Raw genomic sequence first — 10,246 nt, forward strand, 5'->3', positions numbered from 1 at the left:
AAAATTGAAAAATTATATGAATGGGTACATTTAAGATTAAAAAATTGAGAATCTTTATATATATATAAAAAAAAAACTAATAGGTACAAACTTAATTTAATTTAATTTTTTATTATTTTGGAAATGTTTGAATTGAAAATTAATTAGAAGTTTAATAGAGGTGTGAGTATTAATGACACACCCTAACCCGAAGACTAGGACGTGCTGGCCGTCACGTGAGTGTGACGTAACCATAACGCAAGCGGAAACGATTTAATAATAAAATACGAGTCAACGAAAACCACTAATTGCAGTTATTTACAACCGAGCATTCTATGTGCATAAGAGTGTACTAAACACACATAAACAGAGCATAAGCATCTAGGTGCAGTCAAGTAGGAACATAACTAATTTACAACACCCTCGGGTGAATCCTACATTTATTTAGTCTGTCAGAACGCCGAAGCAGTCCTCGTAGGCCACCAACGCCTCAACTATCAACTAGAACCTGGAGGGGCGAAAAACAGAAAACGTGAGTGGGCGAAAATCAAGCTTTTCCAAATCATTTCATAAATCCACATTTATAACCCCTTTTTGGAAAACCTGTATACTTTCCCAGAAAAATAGTATATAGCATATATATCTCAACTGTCTCAATCATCAATCTTATAACAGATTCAATAAAGAATGTACCATGCCAATTTCAACAGTGTAGTATGAATGCATTAACATAATATAATCAGGTAAAAGAAATAATCAATCGGAGGCCCTCTAATAGCCCTGAACGATTGAACCTAGAGCTCAACATCTATCAATCTCACTCTCTGCCGGAGTCACTCCGCGTGACCTGTCCGGCCTTCTGCACATAAGTCAGAACCACCTAATGTAGTCTGAACGACTCATGGTAATATTCGCTCTAGTGCTTCTCTCATCAATCATCTGTATACAATAACCTAAGGTCACCCACCAGTCATAATCTCACTAACACTCTACGACTGGCCCGTCGTACCCACTCCGCGTGGACTGTACGACCAGCATCTACTTGGATCCAAGGCGAGCGTGCGATGCGGTGAATACTATAAGCACTAAACCATGGTGCAGGATATGAGCTCAATATATCATCATCCTCAACATAACAGTAATTAAATACTTACCTGTGCGTCCACAGCACCATCATACATATATGCATCATACGACGGTTCATAATATCCATAACATTCTATGCATGTCAATCACATCATATTTCATTTCATTTCAATATATTTTTCATTTAAATTTGATTTCTGGGGAAATCGAGTATATAGGTATATATATAGAAAGCAATGCCCACTCACTGGTATGTCGCCGGGTCGTAACCCCCTTGACGCCCCTGGATGTGCTCGTCCTCGTTATAAGTTCCACCTAGAAGTGAAATAACTTAAAACAATCATTTAACGCACATTTAACGCACCTAAACCAACTAGGTAATAAATTCTTCATACGATGCTCAAATTGGGTATATGAATATACCACAGTGACCTACACAACCTCAGGATCATCCCCATAATTTTAAAATAATTTTTGGATGCTCCACGCGCCCCCACGCGCCTGACGTGGCACGGACCTACGCGCGGCCCACGCGCAGCCACGTGCCAGGCACACTGACGGTACAGTGAACGGCGTTAGGAATATTCCAGGAATATTCCGTTAAAAACTAACGGTTTCCGTTAAAGTTAACTAACGGCGTCGGAATATTCCGTCAAACTTGACGGAAGATTCCCTGTCTTCTCCGGCGAGTCGCCGGTCGCCGGCGACTGTTCGCCGGTTTCTGGAAAAATTTCAAATTGACTTTTCTCCTTCGTTTTTCAACCAATTTCTTCGAATTTTATACCAAAATGAAGCATTTCACATGTACAATCACGATGGAAGGGTTTTAAGGTCTAAAAACAACAAGATCATACCTTCCAAAATTCCTCAAATTCGGCCAAACTCGAACCCAACGATCCCGACGTCCATTTTGTTCAAACGAGGCACTCCGAGCCTCCTTGGAACTTTCTAAGACTCGTGGTGATCTCAGATTAGCCTGAAACTTATACCCCCGTGCTCGTGAAGTTCCCAAGATCACGGTGGTGATCTTAGATTGGACGTTGGTGTAGGATTGTGGCTGTTCTTGGTGTTTGCCGTGAGTTTGAGTGAGTTCGAGAGTAAGAGAGAGAGTGAGGGAGTGTTACTGAAATGAAGAAAGAGAGAGAGAGAGTGACTAGGGAGATGAGAGAGAGACATCCAACGGATTTTGGGGAGGGATTTAGGGGGTAGGACCCCACCCTAAGTCCAAACACAAAATAAATTAACACATACTAATATAATTCTAACCCTAGTTTAGGATCTTAGTGTAAAACAAATACCAAATTTACGCACCTTAATCCCGTTTAAGGGCGTTTTTGTAATTTCACGTCATCGGAAATGAAATTTCCGGGACGGGCTGTGACAATTAAACCCTAAATTAATTACTAATTTTTATATTAAAAAATTATATAATAAACAAGTAAATTCATTATCACATTAATGCTAGGGACTTGAATCAAAATTTGAGAACTAATAAGGTCTTAGTCAATGAAACGTAAAAACTAGGGACCGGATACTAATTTTTCCTAGAATAAACTAATATATCAGGTCCAATTTCACATGTTTAGAAGATGTGAACTGATTTTTATACATATCTTTTAACTTCTCACCCACTCTTATATATGTGATATTGTTGTTCTTGACAAGGTCAAAAAAAGTGGTTGAAAGTATTGTACTAAGTAAGTATATATTATTGGCAAGATCTATGATAATGAAGGAGCATATATATGTGATATTGTTGTTCTTGACAAGGTCAAAAAAAGTAGTTGAAAGTATTGTACTAAGTATATATTATTGGCAAGATCTATGATATTACTTTTGAAAGAATGACATTGAGTCGTTGATCATTGCATTTTAAACAATGCGATAAACTATAAGATGAAAGTTGTTGGCTATATCACATGTAGAACTAGTACTTTCATTGTTTTATAATTTTATATAATATTGTGTGTGTGTGTGTGTGTGTGATTTTACTCACAAGTTAATTTGTAACAGTTAAAGACATTTCAATTGTGGAACCTTTCGATAGTCAAATAAACAGACACTGTCAGGAATAAATAAATCAATGAGAGTATATGTGGTTAACCATACCAAGCCAGACTGTTTTTGAAACATACTATTTTCTATATTTGTATACAAACAGACACCATAGTATTTTTAGGTCATATATATTGGTACCATAGTATTTTTAGGTCTTATGTATATGGTAATAATGAGATTGTTTAAACGATTTAAACAGTATAATAAAGTCGTTTAAACTTTAAACGGCATGCAATGACACTTGACGTCACTCCACTTTAATATTGTGATTATATATATTTATGTGTACTTTGTAAAAATCTAAAATTGCAAATAAAAAATGTATAAATTACCTAAACAATACTAACAAGTGGTCTAAACAGAAAAAAAGGTTGCTCGAAATATATGGATGTTTAGGGATGGATCAATATAAAGTGTTATAGTTTTCAGTTATTGTAATTTTAAGTCATGTGTTCAAATTTTTTGAGTAATTTAAAAAGTTGTGAGCGAAGTTTGTGTGCTAACTTTTGTTAATGTGGTAGAAAGTACATTATTTTATGGCTCAAAATCATAATAAAACACCATACTAATGTTTTTAAGTTGTTATAGGTATCGATATTCTTTTAAGATAGCAAGAGAAAAAGAGTTGAATAGGTATCGAAATCATAATAAAACACCACACTAATTTTTTGAGTATTTGATATATTGTGAAGCCAAAGTGTAAATACAACTCTTATACACTTTTTCTTTCCCTCAAGCCTCTTAAAAACAGAATTCGAAAATTCATGCATTCTGTTAATGTCTTTAGGTGTACATAGTGAAAATCACTACCTAATTTTTTAAGTTTCAACTAATGTTATAGTATTTGATTTATTAATATCTGCATGCACAACAAGTTCTTTGAATATTAGACCTAACGTTCGGGAGTTTATCTTTCTCCTTGTGTTATATGGTGATAATAAAGTAGCATTTGCACATGGTATCAAAGCCAGATGATAGGTCCGTACTCCAAGTAGTTGCTGATGTGTGAAATTTCACGTATGACTCATAAATGGGGTCTCACGTGCGGAGGAGTGTTGAAACCCCATTCTGTCCCACATCGGACAGAGGAAAGGGCAAAGACCCATTTATATAGAATTATCCTACTCTAACTAACATTGATGCATTTTGTGATAAAACCCATCACCTGAAGATTGTGCAAGCGGTAAAGTGGGGACAGTATCGGTGTTGTTAGAATGGACCCTTGCTCGTCAACCTGAAAAATTTCACACAATTAAGGCAAAAATGTCAAAACATGAAGAACAGAACAAGACAAGATATACGATCATGATGAGCAAAAGACTCATACACTATCATACTATTAATTCCTACATATCTATCATATTTAGAGGGACTGTTTTCATACCCCCAATACTTGAAGATCGGTGCATATATCTCACCTAATGCCGCGCGTCACCAAACTCTGCACTCACCAGATTAATGCCACGAATCTGCATTTGAACATTGCTACCATGTATAAAAGAAACGAAACTAAAAGTGAAAGCTAGGTCTCAAGGGGATGCACATTATTTCATTTGTTTTTCTTATTACGTCCCCAAAGTTCTGACATAACTTTTTTTTCTTCCCAAACAAATTCTTACATGATTAGACATGAGGGTTTTTTTTTTCGTATTTCTGATTTTTTTTTTCTTTTCGTAATGTCAGATTTTTTTAGGTTTATTATTTTAAGATCTCATACATTGTTGAATACATCCTACATTTTTAATAAACTTTACATTTTCTTTTTTAATTAAAATTTGTCTTAATACACCGCCACATATTTTTCCATAAACACCCTCACACCCCACACTCTCAAAATAAACCTTACATTTTCTCCATTCACCCCACTTTTCTCCATACACCCCACACTCTTCACAATGATTTCGTTCCTTTTTTTTTTCTTTTTTGTATGTGCTATGTACCATTTGATACAAAATCATTCATGTCATACAAGTATTTTCTTACTACTACAGAGGATTCAAATAGAGGAAAGTAGAAGCTGCTTGGGGAACCTTATGAAGGAAATTTTGTGAAAAACATGTTCATTTGAATAACATCTATAGCATGCAATTAACAATTAAAAGGCGGAATCATGCTTGTATGCACTCAAAAACAAAACATTACCCATGAAATTTAAAGCCTAGTAGATTGGTGAACCTTGACTCAACTTAAAACAACATTTGTTAGTTGAGAAATTATACCTTTGTAGATTCCTCTTTGCATAAGCAAAGGCTAATCACCCAAAGAGAGGGCCTTCATTCCTTGCATCTTAGATCTATGGATTTGGATGGATGAAATGGTTCTCTAAATTCCCAAAATTGAGAACCTCTAAGTCTCTTCACCAAGGTTAGATTGGAGAAGAAATGAGTGACCTTGGAGTAGTAGGATTGCTAGCTAAACCCTCCAAGGAGGCCGGCCACTTTAGAGAGAAAGGAGAGCTTATGTTCTCATCCTTTCCCCAAAAGAAAACCCTAAATGAATTTTGGCTATAAAGTCATATTTATACCTTAATTCATTGGAGTGGCAAACTTGTAAATAAGTCCAAAACTCACTCCATCTCTAAATGGCCGGCCTTAGGGTATTATTGGGCTAATTGGGCCTTTGTGAATCATTATTCATTAAGTTGTCATACAACTTAAGTCAATGGGCTTGACGTTCGAAGCCCATTGGGCCTTAAGGTCCAAAACTATCCTGAGGTCTTTAACGAACTTATTCGTTTGATTAATTAACATATTAATTAATCCTTACCATAAATAATTAAACCATTTAATTATTCTTACTCATCTCCATTGTTTCTTCAATCTCCACCTTACATGGTGTACGATCCATTAGGTTCCTTTTAGCGAGGCAATAGGCAATTAAAACCATTTCAAATCGATTGTGAATTGAAACTTACTTTCAATTCTCCCTTTAGTGATTATACACGTTTAGGGCTTCCACAAACCATGAGTGACACCTAGCAGCATATCATGGTTACCCAAGCTAATCAGAAGAGGTGGAGAACCTATTCAGTTTAGGATTACAAATGCAATACGGTCTTTCTCTAATACAATACTCTTGACCACATTGTTTGGTTTGATAGTTTATTCATGTCTACTATCCAATGTGATTCGTGTGCTTATATGATTACCTTGAATGTGATTTGGAACGACTTCCTAAATCTCATTCATACTCTGGCCAGAGATTCTTAATCATATCATAGAGTATTCTCCCCCAAACGGTTTGAAGGTTAGAGATCCCTTATTGCGCATTCACTTGCCTCCATGGCTAAGTGGCTTAACCCCGACTATGCCGTGGACACCCTCCTGATGGAGTGACTTTGACATAATCAAAGATCAAGGACTTAACCACAAGATAACTATGATGCCTCAGGTCAAATGACTACTTTGCATTATCCCAACCATGAGTTCTCATGTGACATGAGTATGAGAACTCCTCGTTGATCGTGTTCAGTGGACTCATTCATTATTGAGCACCTACATGTTTGTCTTGATGTCACACACACCAATGACTCGAGACTAGTCACTCTCACTAAGAGAAGACACAGCACGTATTGATCTTAACGGACTGTCAATGCCCAATTGGCAATCCTATGATCAGGAACATTTAGGATGTGTCTACGAAAGAATGGTCTCATGAATCTAACTTCTTTAGATCGCATTCTCCCAATCACATATTCCTTGGACTTATCGTTTAAGCGTATAACATTTATATGAGACGGCTCAAACAATAATCTCTGCCCTTCATATTAAACTAGATTAGTTTAACATGTGAAATGTCCGTAAAGTATCATCATATGATTGGTTTTAGGGCACATTTCCAACACCTTACAAAAGTGAAAGGGCAGAAGTTTCGACACGATAGAGAGGGTTAAGAGTATAGAATGTGAGAGCAATCTGTTTGAATTTTTTTCCTTAACCTTTTTCCATCTAATCACCATTGATTTGCGAGGGGGTGTATCCCAAAAATGATAATTTAGGAAATAAGATGACGATGTGAGGAGCTTAGGCTCTCTATGTCCATTTGGTAGTTAAATTCGGCAATATAAAGTATTGGCCTTGGCTGAGATACACACTAAATGATATTTTATGCATCACATATCATACTCAAACACCATGCTGTAAATGCAAAAAATTCTCTTAAAGGCACAAATGCAATTTAGTATTATCTGATCATTAGATTATTTTTAGAACATGGCTTTTGTGAAACAACATCACCATTATCTTCTTTGCAAAAGAAGGGGAGGACTGTAATCTAACACCAATGAAGTTTAACCTTCATCCACTTGTGACAGTACATTTGGAACAAGGTGAAGCTTTCGAAACGTCAATTTCATGTTTCGTTCGTCAAAAATAATTTTTCTCAATCAATGTGTTTGTAGTTTTATCGGTTAGGCTTTTGTTCTACAATGAAGAGAGAGTGGTTTAGAGAGTTGAAGAAGATAAATAATCTTGTGATATACATGTTAAAAGTGATTTGAGGTGTATTTAGTATTTTTCTTTTTTAATTTTAAACCTTATAAGGTTGAAATTGTCATTGCATAATAGAGTATATAAATTATTTAATATTAAATTTTAATGTGGGGTGTATTCAACATTATGTGGGGTGCTAAAAAAAGCTTTTTTTTATCTATGTTTATATAATTATAGGGGTGTGATATCCACACACTCCATTTTACTTCTCACACACCCTTCTAATTTTCGACCGTCGGATCGGATGAATTAAAGAAAATCAACGGATAGAAATTAACAAGGGGTGTGTGAGAAGTAATTTGGGGTGTGTGGATAGCACACCCCTAATTATAATCATTGGGTAAAGGAATCGAAAGAACGTGCATGTAGGATATGGTAACGAATCTAATGACTATATATTCTCATCAGAACTTGTTCCGTATCCGTGTGAAGCATGTTGGATCGATCATCGATCGTACATATATACAAACTCATAAGCTCCTGCTGCTACTGCCAATATATATACACACACATAAAATATATACTGTATGCATTATGGGATATCGAAGATATCTCAAATATTATAGTTCAAGGTAATACATTAATGGCGATGCAATGATGAATATTATAATAACTGTATTCTCTTGCAGCTTCTAATTAAATACGGATGATAGTTATTTTAGGCAAGTGAATTTCGAGAACGAATTTTACACAAGTGTGTAGAATTATTCTGGTGTCTCTAAAACTAAGAGGAAAATACACATGTTAGACATTGTCACACTAGTATGTGAACCAATAGCTCTTTAATGCTTAAGTTAGACTCAGTGGATGTTATGAATATGCAGGCTCTAGTTTATTTGCGGAGGAACAATTACCTCTTCGTAGTCAGTGAACATGTCTTTATATAGTGACACCTTCAACTTGAAAGGTGATTCATTAGGACACGTAGCACTCCGTGATTGACTGATTTGAGAATTCGTTATCCCACCCATTAAGTGATTAGCTGCTTGACTTTGAGATATGTGACAAAGTGCACCAATTAAAAGTCTGATAATTTAGGGGGGCCTCTTAACCATCATATATCATGGCCTATGACTGAATCATGATTATAGAAATTACAATCTGGTGCTGATCTTGCTAAATCAATCCTTATCCAACTTTAGGTCATCTTTAGTCATGGAGGGCTAAAAGTAGTGCTTGGTTAAAATTTTCATTCTCCAGCTATGTAGAGATAAATCTTTCCATCTTGGCTTGGGTTACACATGTTGGAGCTTGTTAGAGTATGTAGCCAGCCCTTAGTTAAATTTAGCCCTAGCCTGATTGTTTTTAGCATATTTATTTTGGCCCTTGGGTGAAAACAAGTTTTGCATAAATTCTGTCTAAATGTAGCCCTATAGCTTTTGGTTGAAAATGACCTACTAGACTAAATACTCTTTAGACATTGCATGTTGTGAAGCATTGATGCTGAAAGTTCATAGTTTACAGAAGAAAGGCAAAACAAGAAGACAGACCAAGGACAACGTTTAGGTAACTGTAAACATGAAATTTTCTGTGATAAATAAAGATAAAAACATGTGTACATAACAAGGTTCTAAAAAATGCTAGGCGCTAGTCGGGCGGTGGGTATGGGCCTAGAGCCTAGGCAGCATAGGCGGATTTATATAAATTTATTATATATCTTATAAATAAGTGCCTATTTACACTTTAAAAAAAGTAAAAAACTATACTTGTATGGATAATAAAAGAATGATAAAATGCAAAAATAGAAGTAGAAGAATACACAAAGTACATCCATCCAACAACTTCAATATTTAAAAAACAGTAAGCATATAATAATAATGAGGAGTATTCTTGGATGATAGACTAAATTCTTCTTGTTCATGATCCTTGCATTGGATTGGACATAAACTAAATTATTTAACGTTGTTGTATCTAGTTTATTTCTTCTTCTTTTTGTATGTATCCCCTCAGAAGTTCTCCAATTCATTTCACAATTGGATGAACTTGTTGTAATTAATCAATCCTCTACAAATTAGGTATACCATTTCCATAAGTATACCACCATGAAAAAAAAAACACACAATTAATAAAGAAAAAAAAAACCAAATCTACCTAGGACTGCATCGGTGCCGCCTAAACCGCTGCCTAGGATCGTCTAGCCCGCCTATCTCCAGACCATTGTTTGAAACAATGTGCCCTAAATCACGGTGGGTCTCACCGCCTAGACCAATTTTTAGAACATTGGTACATAATAAATTTACATTAATGAAAGATTAAGGTTACGATGTACATAATAAGTTTGCATTAATGAAATATTAAGGTTACAATCTCTAATACAAAATGTTAAAGGTAATTTAGCCAAAGGTCAATAAAAACTTTACTATTAAGCCATATATCAATGACATATTTTTTGTTTTGGACTTAATCAATGATATATTTTTATTAATTAGGCATAGGTTAATGATGAATGCTACATAAGCTTTAAGTCCTTATAAATAGTTAGGATTTAACTATTCTATCATTCATTCTCTCTTTCTCTCTCTATAAATGTTATATGGGCTTAACCTATTATAAATATGAATTTAGATCATCTCCGGATCAATTTGTGGAGATCCTCCAGGTCGAAGGATCTCATCAATTGATACAAATTGAAC

At 35.3% G+C, this 10,246-nt stretch overlaps 1 long non-coding RNA gene across 1 annotated transcript; it reads right to left on the reverse strand.

Moving 5' to 3' along the window:
* Positions 1 to 233: 233 nt before the first annotated feature.
* LOC139196689 (uncharacterized) lies at positions 234 to 2,078 on the reverse strand. Its single transcript, XR_011581787.1, has 3 exons — positions 1,920 to 2,078; positions 1,314 to 1,380; positions 234 to 487 (listed from the first exon to the last, which is right to left on the reverse strand). It is a non-coding gene; the product is annotated as an uncharacterized lncRNA (long non-coding RNA).
* Positions 2,079 to 10,246: the final 8,168 nt, after the last annotated feature.

Source organism: Malus domestica, chromosome 06 (assembly GCF_042453785.1).
Source record: "Malus domestica chromosome 06, GDT2T_hap1".
NCBI classification, from domain to species: Eukaryota; Viridiplantae; Streptophyta; class Magnoliopsida; order Rosales; family Rosaceae; genus Malus; species Malus domestica.